The sequence below is a fragment of the Vidua chalybeata genome, chromosome 10 (genome assembly GCF_026979565.1).
Source record: "Vidua chalybeata isolate OUT-0048 chromosome 10, bVidCha1 merged haplotype, whole genome shotgun sequence".
Lineage (NCBI taxonomy): Eukaryota > Metazoa > Chordata > Aves > Passeriformes > Viduidae > Vidua > Vidua chalybeata.
The window spans coordinates 12,872,945-12,891,612 of NC_071539.1; the positions used below are offsets into that span (position 1 = coordinate 12,872,945).

General features: G+C 37.8%; 1 protein-coding gene across 1 annotated transcript in view; it reads left to right on the forward strand.

Annotated features, from left to right (window-relative positions):
• Positions 1-6,641, forward strand: part of NCBP2 (nuclear cap binding protein subunit 2) — a 40,051-nt gene extending 33,410 nt beyond the window's left edge. Inside the window, exons 5-6 of the transcript XR_008432527.1 lie at positions 5,824-6,037; positions 6,301-6,641. The gene's annotated coding sequence lies outside the window, so the exon portion shown is untranslated. The remainder of the gene's footprint in view (positions 1-5,823; positions 6,038-6,300) is intronic.
• The last annotated feature ends 12,027 nt before the right edge of the window (positions 6,642-18,668 follow it).

Sequence of the window (18,668 nt, forward strand, 5' to 3'; positions counted from 1 at the left end):
TTGTCATTGAGCATTTTAAGAATGAATGTGGCATCAGACCTAATTTTTTATGAGGTTCTCTGGAGTCAGTTCTCTAAAGCATAAATACAGAATAGCTAGGAATATAATTTTGAATCAATGTACAGTTCATGCATATCAATATGACCCATAAGTAATATTTTACTAAAAGAAGAGTCAAAAAGTCTACTGGGCCTACTTATTGAAAACTGTCTTTGCCAAACCATAGGATTTAAACTTAGGTTGCAATTAATGGCCTAATTTGTAGCACTGCAAGCTCTTGCCCAGTAATAATCTTCCTGAGAGAAAAGCCTCTGAAGACAGATGACATCAGGAGCTGTTCTGACAGTGTCAAAACAATACTGCACAGTCTCTGAAGTTTTAATTTTATGATGATGAGATTATCACTACAGATATCAGTATCAAATAAAAGGGTCTGATCCCATAAAGACAATTGCAAACACAATAACGTGGACATGATCAAGCACAGAACAAGCAATGAATAAATGATCATGAGAAGTAATCAAACAATTTGCAGATGTCATCATTCCCTGTTGAGAACCATTTTGGAAATAGAAATTGCCAGATTTCAAAGTCTGAGTTTACTTATAATAAATTGCTTCCTTATTCATGCAGTTGGAGATGACGGGGTTTATTTTGGTTTTACATTTGGGTTTTTTTTCTCCAAACAATCAGTGATGCAGCATCAACTACTGAGTTGGCAAGCATCACTGAATACCAGAATTTGTAATGGCAGTTTTTGCAGTTTCCATCCCAGACCACATCAGAAACAAACATTGACCTGGAATCTTACTTAAGTGATTTATTTTGCATCTCAGGATGGATATTTATCAGGTTGTTAGTTCATAAACTAGCTCCAAACATTGTCTTGTTCTTCTAACTGTATAACATAAATGTTTAATACTTGTATATATACTTGATAAAGGGGCAGCATAAAGATAAATAAAAGAGCAAATCAGATTTGGTTAAGCCATCTGTTCTTTTTAGCATCTGGTTACAAGCCAACATCATCAGTTGGCCATGGTTGAGTAAACCTTGGCCTGTTACAGAGAGCAGAGCATTACCTATATCTCTGAATAGATTCAGAAGGAAAAATGAATATTTTTTTGTAATCAAGGAAGTAGCAAAATCCAAAAGGAGAATGTGTGGTAACTTCCTTCAGGATGGGCATTTTGTCTTATACTTTACATAACTGGAGGTAAAAACAGTGTCAGCAATTGCAATTTTGTTGTAGTTGTTTGCTTTATAAATGATTAAAAATACAGCCTCCTATGATGCTGTCACTCACAAAGAATATTCCCTGTAAATAATTGGCTACATTCCAGCTGAAATTCATCTTTGTAGTAATTTCTTATTTCAGTTTTTGGAATGGAATTACTCTGGTACTCCACTTTGAAAAGCATATGGAGGCTACCCACAGACTGATAAAAGGAAAAAAAACCACATCAATGTTAGCATTTCAGAAGTATCCTTTATCCTAAGAAGCCTCTCATCCCATTTGTTATCAAACAGAGTCCAAAATTATGAGGATAAATAGGGTCTCTTTTTATGGGCGTTTCAGTAGATAGAGATTTCCTGAATCCAATAGTTTGTTGATCTACATTTTTAAAAAGTCCACCTTTTTTTAGTCACAAAATATTGTCAGTTCTTACAATTCCTGACTGACAAATTTATCTTCTTAATATTCTTTAATATTTATTATGTTCCAAAAGATCAGCAATGTGCAAATCTTAACACTGCTTATGTATGTTATGTAGCAAAGTCCTAGCATGTGCCCCAGACCAGGCACATGTATTTGATGTATGGGCACCCTCTTATGATCATTTATTTGTTAAGGTAATAAATTCTATCCTTAGTTTTAAAGAGTAAAACTACTGAATATATTCTGAAGACCTTTGAGAATACTTTGAAGAGGCCAGGATCAGCAGAATCTGCTATCCAGCATACGAGCCAAGCTTTCTTGGTACTTTCTCTTTATTTATATATTATTAATATTCTTTTAATTCATCAAAGCCTTTTTCAACTTTTGGGCCCTGGGACATGCTCATATCCTACTGTTTTGGTAGCTATGTGTAGGTATCTTCTTTTTAATTTTTTTTTTCACATTTGCTACTTAATAGGTGAACAGGTACTGGATAAGAAGATAAAAGAATTGAAGTGATGTGATCAAGGGTATGGAGCAAAAAAAGAGGGAGCTCTCATAACTTTGGGATGTCTTTGTACTTTTGTTATTGACTCATCAGGGGAGAAACAGCAGAACTTGTAACTTGTTATTTTGTACATTCAGTGGATTCTTGCCAATGTATCTCCTGTGAAATAAGTATCATATTTTTACTATTGGCCTCTAGTTATCAGGATTGACTGTAGTATTGCAGCTTCCTTGTATGATCCATGCACAGGTTGCTTAGGATTTATAAAGTATTTTATTACCCTGGCTAGAAGCTGAACATATAATATGTATTCAAATTCATATTTGTTTGAAAAAATGTGTGAAATATACTAAAATAGAAGCAGTGAATAAAGGTATTTGCAGTACCAGAATTCCGAGAAACCAAGCAGTGAGAATCTGTTTAGTGCCAAACACAAAAAAGATGTTTAATGAAGCAATGAGAAGGACTGACCTCACACCCACTGGTTAGGGACATCTGTTTAATCAGCTGGTCCTTGGGCTGAGCTTTCTGTCATGTACAAGACTGTGGCCAGTTCTCATACTCGAGCCTGTGCCATGATCTTTGTGAGGCTAGCAGGGTCATGGCAGGATTCAGTGACAGCTCAAAGACACACAGAAGCATATGGCTCTTTTCCTTACAAATTTAAGGCACTGAAATCAGCATATGGTGTGAAGTGAGATCATAACTGCAGCAAAAATTCCTGCTCTAGAAAAGTACAGGAGTAAGCAGACACTCGGTGCTCTTACTAATAGAAGCCAGTTTCATCTCCCATCTTTGTGCAGGTTCTATCTGATGGGTCTCGGAGTTTCTCTTCTGGGGTAGGTCAGCATATCATTCTCATCTATAAATATCTCCAGCAATGCCAGAACCAGATGCTGCTGAGGTGGTGCTAGAATTGTTCTCTAACAAGACACAGGAGTGTCTGCCCACTGCTGAGGCCTCTCCAGGGTGCGTAATTCAGACTGTTAGCATGTTGTCTTCCTCAGTATTCCCCTAATTCCCATCCTGGGCTCTGCAGGGGCTGAAGGTAAATCAGACTGTCAGTGTGCACTCATCCACCTCCAATTTGAACAGAAGGATTTAGACAGACAGATGGATCTCCATTTCATCCCACTAAATATGATCCAGATAGTGATGCTCTATTGGTGTTAACCGAGCACAGCAGGATCACCACGAGTGGGAGCAAAGGCAGATGAGAGTTAACAGGAGAGTCCAGGATGCATAAAAAAAACATCAACAGGAGAGATTCAAGGAAGAGAGTGGGCTGAGCAGCTTGATTCCACCTTTAGGCCTAACTGAAATTTCTTTTTGCAGATTGCTGTGTAATTTACGGTTCTGTTTTGCTTTTTGTGTGTGATGGCCCCCATGGGTGATGTAAATGATGAACATTTTTCTCCTGCATAGCTTGTACTTAATCTGCAGGCTTGATAAATCTGAAGCCTAGTGCTTAGATAGATCCTTCAGCTCTGGATGATTTTGAAATCCAGTGCCCTTTGCTGAGAGACACGTTATATCAACTGGTGTTATACCTGGGCAAATGTCAGGGAGTTCTACCATTTCAGAAAAACAAGACTGTTTAGAAATTAATAAAGTTTTCTGTTCACATCTACTGAAATAACCCAAATTTACAAGCTACAGATGAAAGTGGAAGTCTACTATAATCAAATAAAACTTTGCCTAATTCTCTGGCTTCCTTCCCAGCAAAACATTCATGAAAAGATCAATAAAATTAGTTCCCTTCTTACTTTCTAGAGGAGTTTGGAGTTAGACTTCAAAAAACATACTGGGAAAAAAAAAAAAAAAAAAGAACCCCAAACCCGCATGTAAAAATACCAAACAAAAAAGTTCAAATAGATTCTGCACATCAGTTTGTTCATGTAAAAATATATTCCTTCTTAAACAGACTGACAGTTATTAATTGATCAAGAGTATTCAAAAAACTCTTCTCAAAGCAATTAATTGGACTAATAATCTCTACTTGGACTGCATTATCAAAACATACTAATTGCAAAAACTAGTGAGAGCTCACTCATTACCAGAGTATGGGGGAGCAGATTAAGTTGAATGAATTAATCTTGGCACTCTTTGTTCCTCTGTGAACATGTAAGTAAACAAAACTCACACTGAGCAGAGAACCTGTCTGTTTTAAGGAAGTGTATTAATTATTTGTGAGATATCACTGGGAAAAAATGAACAACAAATCAAATCCGTGCTACTGAGGGATGTGGAACCAAATCTGACTGAGGTATGGATTTTTTCCTAGGTTCCTTTTATTCAAAAAAGAAGTTCAACTACAAAAGATAACAGTGGACTTTAAAAAAAATGAATAATTTGCTATTTTTAGCAAACAGTACGTTTCATGGAACAAAGGAAAAGACAGAGTGCAAACAAATTAATCTTGTCACCATAGTCAAATTTAATTTTCATGAATTCATCTGAAAGTAAATTCAGTTGGACAAATATCTGTTAAACTTGTATGAAAAGAGCCTCAATGAAGCAAAAGAGAAGCAAGTTTCAGAGCATAAAGTGCACAATTCTTGGGGAATACTTTTGCCTACACACATGGAAATATTAGGCATCACAGATAAGATAGCTGCTTTAAATTCAGTATCCATATTCTTCTGCATTACACCCAGGCAACTCCAGATGTTTAAATTATTTCCTTTTTTTTGCTTGGTAAAGCACAATCAAGAGAAAATTGATTCAAATTCAATCTGATTTGAAACAGTTTGTAAAACTAGGTTGTAATACACAAACACTGGGACTGAGCAGGTCCAGTTTTCAACACAGGTTTTTTGCTATTAATTTAATTTCTGCTTCTAAGTTATATTTTGGTGCACTTCTCAGCTTCCAACCCTGAAATCAGATCTACTAGGAAGGGGTGAAGGAGGAGTAAAGAGAGAGACCATGCTTTGATCCACTTCCTTCTGAAACATCACAGCTACCTGAAATCCTTACATTTTCTGTGAATTATTTAAAATGTTTTCTGGTAAAAAAAAAAAAAAAAAAAAAGGGAAAAAATTATTTTGATGTGGAAATGTTGCTGTAGTAGTGCTTCATAGAAAAGGTAGAAAAGGCATCCCAAGGCCCAGTGCTGTATTCTGCAGCCAGTATGTCACACCCATGATGTGTGTGACTAAGGACTCCCACCATGCAGCAGCTCAGCTGCTGGCTGTGTGCAAATGTCATCAGGAAATCTGGTCCAACAGCCTGGCCAGATAAAATAATAATTAAAATATGAATAGAAAAAAATAGAATCTTTAGATATAGATATAAAAATACTATTTTCTCCCCTATAAAACTCCATAATACTCCTACCCTACCTTGAGAAGCTTCATAGTAAAAGGTGAGGTTGCTTCCCTATTGTGGTTAGCTGATTTTTACTACTTGCAGCTTCTAGAAGGGTAGGGGAATCTTTTCCTCCTGGTTTGCCACCAAAGATTTTGCTGTCTTAGCAAAGCTGCCCCTTGGTTTGTTCAGTATGTTGCTCACATTTGACTTTGTTGTCTCACTGGAAGGCTTAGAACAGAATATGTGAAGTTTGGGATTTTGCTTGGTTTTAATTCATATAATTTTTAATTAAATATTTTACTTTCTTAATGCTGCTTTTGTCCCAATGTATTTTCTGAATTAGGTAAATTGCTGAAACTTCTCTAATGTTTGAAGAAACTGGTAATTGTTATCCAGTGAGGAAAATGAGAACAGGTCATGATGTTCAGTACCTCCCTGTCACTGAATAACAAGCTTCTGGAACTTGAACTAAGAGATTTTGCCATCAAACAAAAATTACTACTTTGGCTTACTGGAAGTAATTCTAGATCAAGTTAAGGATTTATGCAGAGTAAAAGGTGAGAGAATGCCCTCTTCATCAACTTTCTCCTTCACTATGCTCTAAGATGTGACCCTAATATCCATAATAGTTAGATTTGTGGTCTATCTAACTTACATTTCACTAAATTGTGATGGCTTGAGTGGTGGGTGGATGGAAGGTGGATCACTTTGTTCAAGGAAGATTTGTCAAATTTTGCATGGGAATTGCTTGGAAGAAAAACTATTAATTTTAAACTATTTTGTGTCACTTCTCCTTTGACACATTCTTGTCTCTTCATAGCCACAAAAGAAAGGAAGCACCTGCTTGTACCTTCTCCTCACACACCTACTAGAAAAGCAAATCCTGCTTCAGTCATCGATGCCACTTTAGTCACTTTGCTGTAGTTGCACAGGAGTGTGCAGTGGAGCCTTCCACTTAAATGGCTGTTTTACTTCTACTTTTCCTTTGGGACCAAAGAACCACAAAAAATAATGGGAATGCAGGTTGGAAGGAAGAGGTATTCCAGACCTACTAACAAAAACAGCACAATGAAAACTGAAGACCTTGAACGATAATAAAATATCTGAGTTGGTAAAAACTCAGCTGATGGAGCTCTCATGTGGAACATATTGTGTCTACAATGTTACAGGTCATTTCCTTTGCCTTTGTCTATAAACTTGTTTTTGAAATTGTTTTCAAGTTGGCTCAGCTGCTTCAAGCCCAGTATATTGAAAGCATATTCATATGACAGATGACCAGCAGCTGTTGTTGGAAAACGGACAAAGTGAAGGGTAGATGTTGCTTGGGAGGATGAACTTGTGCTTCCAGGCAAAACATCTTCCTCAACATTTTGCTCCTCTATGAGTTTTTCATTGCAAAGGCTGGGCCAGTGACACTAAGAGGCCTTTATCTTTCCAGATATGGCTCTAGGAAATGTAGCAAAGAAAGAAGAAACAGAGATCCTGGTGGACTCTCTGGTCAAGGCACTGAATGACAGATGAAACCTGTTCTTAATCTCTCTGGAACTGTTCTCTCTGTTAAAGAAGATACTGTCATTTGTTAATCCTGGCTCTGATTTATTCCTAAGCATGGAAGTATTTTGTACTGAAGATCTGGCAATGGTGTATGTGGCAATACACATACCTCTGTTCCAGAGGCAATCTAATCAATTTAACTGTGTCCTATCTCCTATCTCTTTGATTCAGACTTTTTTTTTCCCTTTTTTTCCCCTTTCAAACAGAATTTAGTTAAAATACAGGAAAGCTATGCTTTTAATGACTAAAAGAAATATAATTTTCCTTTCTTTTGATTCTTGTCTAAAACATTCCATGCTTGCCCTGAGAAGGAGAGAAAAACACCACAATCCATCGAACTGGCAACATAATATGCATATTTTGTATTTAAATCCGTCAAGATACACACTGCTTTAAGTTTATTGCTATTTTGACCCTACAAGTTCCACAAAAACATTTCTTGTAGCTGACAAATACTGTGCATCTTCCTTAGTAAGAGAGAATAAACATACACATACTTGGATCTACTTCATTGCTTCAAAGTTTGAAATGCACTCAGAGCTTTTAATGGAATTTTGAAAAACAATTATTGACAAGAGTAATTATGGAAGTAGTAATTTTCTCACTGATGTTATTTTTCTATAATTGAGTTAGGCAGTAAGAGCATTGTGTTTCTGTCTATTTTTTTCCCTGCACTGTAATCCAGAAAAAAATTTTATTTATAAAATTGTTCTTTTTTTAATTCACTCTACCCTGAGGAACTGCAGTCAGGCAGAAGGCTAAGAGACTGCAAGAATTGAAGCTTCTATATGGAAACAAATGTAAACAACCTGACAAGCACAAAGTATTAAAAAACTCCAATAAAAATCTGCACTTCAAATAGACTTTTACCACGAGTCCTTAAGCTTGTGGCTAAGGCCACATGGTTAGAGAAGGACTGCCTTGTGTAGTCCATATAAGTCCACTCAGAAATTGTGCTGACCTTCATTCCCTTCATCATTTTCTAGCTTTACAGAAGTGGTAGTTTTCCAATTACTTACACGGAAAAGGGTTTAAATGTAGGTTATACTTCTTTTACTGCCAGGAAAGTGTCTGCGGCCTGGAGAGCCCTTTTTGAGAGAAGTGCTCAAAGTCAGGCCACACTCCAATACAGCCACAGGGATACAAATATATGGAGCTCTTTGCAGATCATTACAGGAATGTGTAATGTTACAAGTTGGTTTTGTTTTTAAGTTGCATTGATATTATTTTCAGGTACTAATTAATTTTTTCCATTTGTAAAAAATTGCATATTCATGAAATAGCTGTTTAAGGATTATGATCTTTTAGGAAAAATGTAATAATTTTGTTATAAAGTAGCCCAATGCTGACAAAAGGGGAAAATTATGAACCTTGTAAAACACATATGTTCACAGTACAAATGGTTCATATAAATATAAGCCACTCGTGGCTCTTTCAGAATTAACAAATAACAGCATTTACAAATAAAGCAGAGGCTCTCCTGCCATCTTTGAACTGCATATCCTGATATCAGTGTTTGAAGGCTGTTTGGTGAGAGAGACTGCAAGTTCTGAAAGAGTCAAAAGTAATTCAATAGCATAGATTTTAAATGATTTCCTGTGAAACACCACCTGTGGTAGAGGAATACCATCCCAAGGGACAAGAAACCAAAAAAACGTTGTGCTGAAATTGTGCTGAAGCTCTGCCAAGGCCTTTTCTAATACTTCCAAGCTTATCACAGGCTGTATTTGTCTGCTATAAATTAAAGTCAGTATCATGAACTGTAGCCTTAGCACAAGGCCAGCACTGTTTGTAATGAAAGGCAGGGGTTTTGCCTGCTGGTTTGAACTGCAGCAAGAACTGAGAAAGCTGATATCTAACAACTGAATTATTCCATCAGCTCCTCCTCTGGCTCAGAAGTGTCTCTAAACCCATAGAAAGTTCTGACCAATTGGTTAGTCCATGGCTTTGTCACAAAGCTGGATAATCTGTGTTATTCCTGATAGGTATCCAAACTATCTGTTCCTAAAATTTTCCAGTGCTGAGGTGCCAAAATTTCTCCTTTTCTGTGTTGCAAAAAGAAGTGGTTATATTTGGAAAAATAATGTTTATGAATTGATTAAACTGGTTGAATTTTGAAATGTGGAACCCATGTTTGGTTTCTTGTCTAATGAGCCGAGAAGAAAATGGTGAAGGAGTGTAGCTGCAAGTTCAGGCTGCCAATACAATACCCCATCTGACATTCCTCCTCTAAGGGGTTTTATCACTAGGCCAAACCTGTCTGCAGTACACATTTCTTCCCTTCCTAGTTTTTAATGCTTGTCAGGCAGACTGCCTAGGTTTGGGAAAAACCTTTAAATCATAAATATCCAGCAAAACTCAAACTTATCCCCAGATGAGACTGAGTCTTAAAAAGCAGATAGATGCTAAGATGAGAAATTATTTTGACAATCCTAACCAGTCATTATGAATTCTGATGTGGGATTTGTGGAGGATGCAATTGAGTAAGCTTGAGTGGATAACTTCTACATCCTGATCTCTGGGGCCCCCCTCTTGGCCCCAGAGACCACTGCCAGAATAACCTCAAACCTCTCAGTGCTCTTCTTTTGGGCTTGGTGAAGGGCACCTGGGAGGGGCACAGCATGGGATGGCCAAGCAGGGCCATGGAGACAGAGCTGGGCTGGGACAGAGCTCAGTGTCCGTCATCATCACTGGGGCTAGGACACAGCCCAGGCTGGGCTGCAATGGGCTGCTGGGCCAGGGCAGGCTGGGGAGCCCTCAGGTGCTGCTCATCAGACTCATTGAGGCACAAAAATGTCCTCAGAGGCTGGGTGTGGGTCTAGAGGAGTGTGGCAGCAGAATGTGTGTGCCCTGCTGTGCACCCTGCCAGGAGCCAGGCAGGAAGGGCAGCACCCAGGAACCCTCTCTCAAGGGACAGGGCCCCCCATTTGGGCTGGGGTCTCTGTGAGCCCTGTGCTGGATGGGGAACAAAGTCCTTGTGCTGTGAGAGATCAATGAGAATGCTCCTCCTTCAGCGGGACCAAGGCACAGCCTCAGCACCCACTGGGCACCTCACAGCGACAGGATGGCACTGTTCTCTGGGGCAGGCTGGTGGTTGAGTGGGCTTTGACATGAGAGAATCACAACGAGATCCCTGTGCTTGTGGCAGCTGATAAATGAAGTGAGCAGGCACTCTTACTTGGTGTTCTGCTGGTCAGTGTCCTGGTGAAAGGCAAACGTGAGCTCTGTGAGCTGCACGCCAGCAGGAAGTTACTGTCTGTGCATCTGTAAGAATTTATATAGCAAGATTGTGCTTGTTGGGCCAGGAAGGCACGGACGTGGCCAAATCCTGATCTCAATTGCACGTGCACAGCTCCCAAGGCAGCAAGGCTTCATTGTGGCTCAGCACTTGGCCTAATGAGGGCTTGCATGATTGCAAATAACACGCGTGGCTCACTGGAGAGTGAGCAAACAACAGTTCCCTGTGTCGCTGTGCTCTGCTCTGCAGCATCTGTTTTGCTTCATCATTTTTTAAAAGAAAGCCACAAATATTTTTCACTACGGAGTTGATAAATAACAGAGCTTACATTTAAAAAAAAATTTGGTGGGGATAAAAGTAAATCTTCTAGTGTATAAAATCCTTATGCTTTGATTTGAGTATTAATTCACAGATTGTCTCTTATTATGTTGTTCCTAGCTCAGTAAATCTTATGGGGTTTTCTCCCTCAGGAAATCACATGGGGTGATGTCTTAGTGTGATTTATTTTTATTTCTATGTCTAAGTTTGCACAGAATTGTCTTTCACAGCAGCATTTTTACATGAAGATTTGTATTCCTTGGAAAATTTGGCAAACTGGGGAGTATTTAATAATTTGTCAATGAAACTTAAATGAAATTGGTTGCAACTTTGAAAATACACATGATGAGTAAATTAAGTAGATATTTTAAAGGGATGTGTTCAAAAGATTATATTATAGATTTTTCATTCTTAAACGGCTTTCTGAGAGGAAATGTGTTCCAGCAAATGGCAGACTACATGTATGAACAGAAGCAGGGCTGGCCTAAAATCTGGTTTTACTATTTCTCTAATGCTTTGTTGTCTTTCTTGTCTGCATAATATTTAATTTTAAGATTAGATATAATGAGGAGGTCAACAACAAAGCAGGAGAAACAGCGTACACATGTGAAATGGAAGAGAGAAGTCTGAGCTCTGCTATGGAGGGGCTCCCTCTCTGTCAGCCCTGTGCTCTCACTTGGAAAAGCAGAACAGGAAAACCCCTCTTCTTCTAGAAGCTGGTGGCATAATCACAGGAAGATGTTCACCTCTTCTGGAGAGAGGAAGTGGTCTGTAAGAACTATGTGTTTGATAGATGTATCTGCTTGCTTAGTTGGGATGGGGACTGCTATATTTTTACCTTCCTTTATGGTTATAAGCTGATGGTGAGCTCTGAAGTGGTGTTTGGGGTGAGCTGTTGTGTGTCTGAAGTTTTGAGACTCTTTTTTTGAGTTATAGGGTTAGGATTGGACCTTTCCAAGTTTATTGAAATAATGTGATTAGGTGAAAGGCAAGATTCAAATAACATTAGAGAATACCAAGAGAGAGAACCTTGTTTGGAAACAAAAGAAAACAAAATAAAAAGGGCTATTTATTATATAAAAAGGGCTCTTTATTTATACCTAAATAAAGAGCAGCGTATGTGAAAAAAAGAAGAAAAACAGACCCTGAGATCTGTGCTTTTTTTAAATGAATATGCACCCCGTACATACATAACCCCTGCCCTGAATAATAAATATTGGAAGACACATCAGTGCAGCTGTGGTTCCTAGAGCTGTGTTACCCACTATTAATTTCATTACGTTCAAAATGGTACAATTTTAAATTGTAAACTAGATGTGCAAAAATCAACAGAACACACTGACACACACATTCCCCTGCTACCATTTCACTGACAATTTCTCAATATTGCTGTTCTGCATTATTGCAATGCAGTGTCTGCAGGGATATTTTCTGATTTTTGAATAGGTGACCAGAAAAGAATGTGATGATGGGTCTGAATGTGGTCCCTGCTATGAAGAATTGTAGAAGTTCTCCATTCCATCCAAGCCTTGTTGTATGAACTTGATAATGGAAAACATTTTACATTTCATGACAGCATAGATGTAATTTTTAGCTAAGATAAAGGTGTATCATGATACAAATATTCTTGAAGTGCCTGGATGTCTTTGTGTATGTAGGCACACAGTTTGTGGTAATTGGGAGTGGGGCTGTGGGAGCCTCATCCCCAGTGGGCACAGGGGTGAAAAGCAGGTGAGCAGCACTGAGCCATGGAGTGCCCAGGGGCACTGAGCAACCACCCAAGGGAAGAGAGGGCACACAGGTTCAGTGCATGAACGTGAGGGTATAAAAGGTTGGGCTAAAGAACAAGAAGGGAGGATGCTGGCAGCCTTCTGGAGTGGTATGATGTTACTTTTTTTTTTTTTTTTTTTTCCATAATCTTGAAAATGCTAAGTCTCATTTACTAAGTTAAAAATTATAACCTTGTCCATAGAGCGATATGATTTTAGATGGGAAAGAAACAGATTTTGGCACTGCCTAACAGAAACCTTACAAGTCATGTTTAGACTGGACACAGGAACAGCTGTGACAGGTTTATGGCCAATGTTTATAGACCTGCTTTGTCTTCTCTACATTGATGTCAATGCTTGCTATTACAAGCTGCAATTTGAAGGTTGAAATGTAGGATACCAAGGGGTTTAAAGTATACTTAAATGCAAGTTTGCAACTTCAATTCCTATAATTCCTGAAGATTTATATCTTTGCAAGAGCCTGAAATAATAATGAGCCTTCGGACCTCTTCTGCCTTTTAGAGAGGCTCTTAGTTTAAAATTGTACCATTTTCAACGTAATGAAATTAATAGTGGGTAACACAGCTCTAGGAACCACAGCTGCACTGATGTGCACTGTCTTCCAATATTTATTATTCAGTGTATATTTCAATCTTACCCTCTGTTAAAAGAATATTTTATGTCCTGTTACTCAGAGGCCTTCTGAAGGAGAAAGAAATACTGGAATGACTGCCAGCAAAATCCTGTCAAATGTGTAGTCAGCAGTTTACATCTAAAATACTGTCTAAATTGTGATTCAAAGCCTGTGCAAAAGAATGTTTGTTTGTTTTCAAATTTCTTAGAGACCTCCTGAGAGTTGCTCTGTGCTTTTGGGAAATCAAACATTTCCCAAATTAAAAGCATATAGGGAAAGTCTAAGATTCCTTTGTTTTCTGTGAAAACACATATTTAAAAACAATGTGGGATTAACACAGTGTGTGTTGGAGCAAATTGTTAGTATTGCCCATGTGTTTTTCTCCACTGTTACAATGAACTTAACCCCCAGAGAGTATTTCATGCATAGCCATTTGGAGAAAAACACAGGGTGGAAAGCCCAAAATTTAAGTGTAGACATGATAAATTAAATGCAAGGCTTTGCCAAACAAAAACAAGCCCTAGTGTTCTAGTCCATACTTCCAGTGCAGCAGTGGCGTTGCATGGTATGTGCTGGCTGGCAATCAGTTATCAGTAAGTGAAATATTGTAGGTATTGCATAGGAGTTGAATTTCAGGGATATCTCTACCCACAATAATTTTTGTTCAGGATGTTATTGCCTCCATTGCTGTATGGGGCCAGGGGAGTAAATTTGATTTTGCAATAAGTGAAACTGGATTCCACTGCTGTGCTCTGTGCACACTGATCTCCTGTGCAAGTTTGGATGCCGGGGTGACGATCTCCTTGGAGCTGGGAGTTCTGGAGCTTTGCGGTGTCGATCAGCCTCTCCTGTGACATAACCAAATCATCAATCAAATGATATGTCAGGAGAGATAAAGGCATGTTCTGTCATGGGATAACCTTGTCAAAATAATTGAACTAACTTGGCAGAAAATTTAGCCTTTAAACAGCTCCAAGATAAGCAGTGAAGTGTAAGGAAAACTTTATCTTGCTTAAAAAGTTTGCAGTTGACTTTTGGGCTGGAACTGAGATAAAAATTGGAATATGCCTTTAGTTTTTTTTTTTTTAATTTTATTTAGTATGTACTTTTCTAGTGTCTTGACAGTATTGTGGTTCAGTTCCACATTTAAATCAAATGCATATTTCTGGATCACAGTAATGAATGTTGGCATTTTGGTCCTGATCTGTCAAGCACTTAAAACATATTTGATGTGCATATTAATGGTGAATCCCTCATGAAAAGAATTGTAGGAGCACAACCCTTGGTAGAATGTTATCTAAGTTTAAGCAGTAAGTACAGTGTATTTTTTCCAATAAATGTTTAAAGTCTTCTTTGATTAACAGGATATTGAATCATAAACACTGATGATTAAAAAAAATTGAGCAACTGTAGAATTTGCAGGGTATAAACTGTACAGATAATGTACATTTTCTAGAATCAAGTGTTCATGTCAGACTCTGTACATGGTTCTCCATGTTGCTGAGTTAAAGATAAAAACACAGTTATTTGCCGGTTAATGAGAAACAGTCTAAACATACGGTGTGAAGAACAAGTTAAACTGACACTCATTTAAAGTTATTTCATATTGTTTTAATATTTTCAGTATTTCAAAATACAACCACTCTGATGTAGATGGCTCTGTGAAAAAGGTTACTGGTTTTGCAGTTGTGTTAGACAGAAAGCTACTGAAAATGTGTTACTTTCTTTTTAAACAGAACAATGCATATCTGCTGTGTACTCTCATGTAAAAATGACAGATCACAGTATAGAGAGCCATCATAGATAAGCAAAGAAAATAAAAAATACCAGAAACACAATTCTTCAGAATTTAACATGTAAAAATGGCACTGTATAGTACAGTCTAGTATACAGAATCTGCCTTTCTACTGCTTCTTTTCATTTGTATCTAGAATAATCCCATCACAAAAATCAGGTTCAACACCAACAATGCTCTGGCAGGTGACATTACATCTCAGGGGCACTTATTTATGTCCTGCCTTTGAAAGGCATCCTGCAAATCATACACGTGGCCTCACTTTATAGGTGCTGCTGTACAGAAAGAGGGCATTGGGTCTGGAATCTTGGTTCTCATGCTGGGAGATCTTTTTACAGTGCAAAATATAATCCTTATAGAAGCTTGAAAATTACTTAAATTACTATAAACTTATTAAAACAAAGTTATTTTAGATCCTTTAGTGTTTCATAGGTGATTTGAAAAATAAATAGCACTACTGGAATACATATTTTCACAAAATTAATTTTTTTTTTTTTTTTTTTTTTTTTTTTTTTTTTTTTGTGTAGTTGTGTACTATGTGATAAACTAAGCATGAGGAAGATTCAGGCTTAGCTAAGCAGGAGGAGGATTCAGGCTAGGTGTGCAAAGCTCATCTAAGCCCATAGGCAGTATGTTGTGTCCCTTTCCTGGGCATATAATTATCTGATGGATTTCAAGTGCAAAATTCAACTTTTTTTTTTTTTTTTTCTGAAAGAAAAGTCAATAGTAGCAAAGCAGCTGCTAGTATCTTACACACATCTGTTAACTTCAGCTTTTCTGTTTATTCATTCAATTTCATAGAAATGGCCAGGTTTGCATTTGCTTGAGAATATGAGTTGGAGATGCTTGAAATTCTCTGTAATTCTAAGTGGAATTGAAATTATCTTTCAGTATTTTCTCTTCTTTTTGCTTTATTATTTTTAGTTATTTAGCTAACTTTGGTTCAAAAAAAAAAAACCATTTAAAATGTTATTTAATGGCATTATCTTTACAGTTTTGTATTTGTTCAGCAACTATTCTAACAGTTTTCCATTCTATTCTAACAGTTCGTCACCTCTGATCATCTCATGATAAAGCTCCAAGGTATGGCTCTGTCTGCTCTCCTGCCCCAGAGCCTTTGCTTAATTGTAGCCTAACAACACTACCAGGACATAAAGCTGCCAATACACAAAGCTGAGGAATAATTAATATACATGGAAAATAAGTTATGCAGCAGATAAGCTATAAAAATTTCATAGGCCCAACCTTTAACTGTTTTTCACTTTTTTTTTTTTTTGCAGTATGTGACACTGTAAGACATGGTATGAAGTGGAGTTTACTAGGGATGTGCAAGACTAAATTCTGTTTTATTTTCATACAAATTAGAAATGGCAAAATCCAATCTACCCTTCTTTTCACTGTCAACCCCACCTCCCATCCCCAATCCCTTCTTATTATATTATCTTATTTTCATCAGGTTCCCTTCTGGAACCTGATGCTGTTTCCACTGCACCCACAGTACAATGTGGCACTGCTTATATTCTAAATGGATATATTTACATTGAATACTCAGCTACAGGCAGCCTGAGTCAGGCTGTTCAAGGCCATTACTCATAATGCAATGTGATCCTTTATTTAACACAGTATTCTAAATAAATCTGTTTCTAAAATTAAATTTAGTTTCTAAAAGGTTAAGCCTAAATTTGGCTTCAGACTCCAACGTGTATGTAGGAAAATTAGCAATTTGCTACGTCTCCACTCCAAATAAATTTCATTAGCTTAGTCTGTTCTGGGATACAGAAATGAATTACTGAACTGCTGTTCTACAAGTGATTTTGGAGCTAGCTGGGTATCCTCTTCAAGAAGAATTGCAGATACAACCTGTTCATCTCAAAGATTTAAGGGAGAGCTGGGCTAGGATAGGGGTTAAAAGTAATGAGGAATAGTGGTATAAAATGTTACAGCATTACACAGAAATACTTTAAGGATGATATTGCCTAAGGTATATGTATACACACACATATATATATAGCTGTAGTTATACAGATAAGAGTATAGTACTTACAGCAACACAGAAACAGATCTCTTTCCTTTGTGTGCTTAACACAGAAGTGGAGATGACTTTCACAATGACATTTATTGGTGACCTGTATGATTTTAGTAATACTTCAGACAGTAAAAGTTGTTATATAATCGAGGTACACTTCTACAATATAAAACTATGGCTATTGAAATAGAAAACATTTGATGTCCACAAATTGCAAATTACAACTGCACAAAAATATTGAAAAGAAAATTACCTAACTTGCCAACTACAAAGCTGAAACCCATGGCACTAGTCCACTAAAAAGATCACACAATGCTCTTCTCAGACATGATCTGATCTTTCCCTATCCCTCGAGTGTCCTGCCACATCTGCAGAGCTCGCTGGTGACACTGAGCTTGACAGCTGGGCTGGAGCATTGAGGATTTGTTAGTTCAGCCTTGGCTGGGAGGTCGCTGTGGAGGTGCACTCAGTGATTGATAGAACAATCACTTTGCACTCAGCTGAAAGATTTATTCTCACTTTGCACTAAGCTGAAAGATTTATTCTTTGTGTGTGTGTGTGTGTGTGTGTGTGTGTGTGTGTTTTTCCTCTCAATCTGTTGCAAAACCAAAAATAAATATTTACATTTAACACTTAATACTTACAAATTCAGTAAGTCCCTCTTTTAGGCCTTCAACCACCCTCTCCCAAGGGTTTGCTTCTCCTTTCAATGGCAAATATTTCCCTGGGAATACCTGCACTTTTGTATACTTAAAAAGGAGATCAGGTTTATCGAAAGAAACCTTTGCTGAAGCTATTCAAGCAAAACTAGAAAACTTACTGTATTCTCTGCTGCTGTCATAGTTTCAAGTAGACAGTGGAAACTATCACCTAAATAGTAATGCTGGTAAGGTAAAGGGCTTTTGGTCTTGTGGTTACTCTGCAACCTCTTGATTAACAATGTAAACACGAGGGAATTGTTAGGCCAAGAAGCCAGATTAATTCCCACAGTATCTGTAATGGTTTTGTTGGAATTTGGGCTAACCCGTGTAGATTATACAGTATGCTTTAGGATGGGCGTACAATGGGCAAGCAAGTAGGGAGTAGAGCAAAAAACATGAGTAATATAAAGTACTATTGCACAATAAATAGAAATAGATATTATGCATGTACATGTCAAATATGTAATTTAGTAGTTATTCAGCAGAAAAAAAGGTGTTCATTCAAATAATGAATTTGGAATGAATGGGAGGTGTAATGCCTGTGTTTAGGGTTATATGCTATTCCCATTAGTACTGACTTGGGTTCCTCACAACAGGAGACTACAAGGACAGACTAAGAGTTTGTAGTATTTTACTTCGGTCATCACAGGAATGAAAAGCACTGTGGATACTCCTTTTAAAAATAACTGCATACTATTGCATATTAATAGTTCTAACTTTGTGTTTTTTAAGGTAATGGGAGCTTGTTCTTAAACATCTACAGCCAGTTTTCTTTTGATATTAAGAGGGCTCAATCCAAAGTTCCCCAAAGATGGCAAAGTCATACAGAGCCAAATCTTACTCCCTCCTTTGCTGGCACGGTAGGTCCTTGCACCAAAGAATATTCTGGCCATTTCCTACCTGCCTCTCAGTAGCAACCACGTGGCCAAGGATCCTCAGCAAAGACCAGACTGTCCCCTCTGCCTCCCCTCTGCTCTGCCTGCCCCATGCACATGTGTCCAGCCAATAGGTGGGCAGGGGAGTATAAGGCTCAGCAATAACGTGTTTCTCAGCACCTGCCTTAGTTGCAGATACGTGATGGAAGTGGTGTGGGTGTCCATCCTGTGGGCTCTTCCCTTTAGCTGTCAGTTTGGGGTGTTGTGAAACTGCAGCA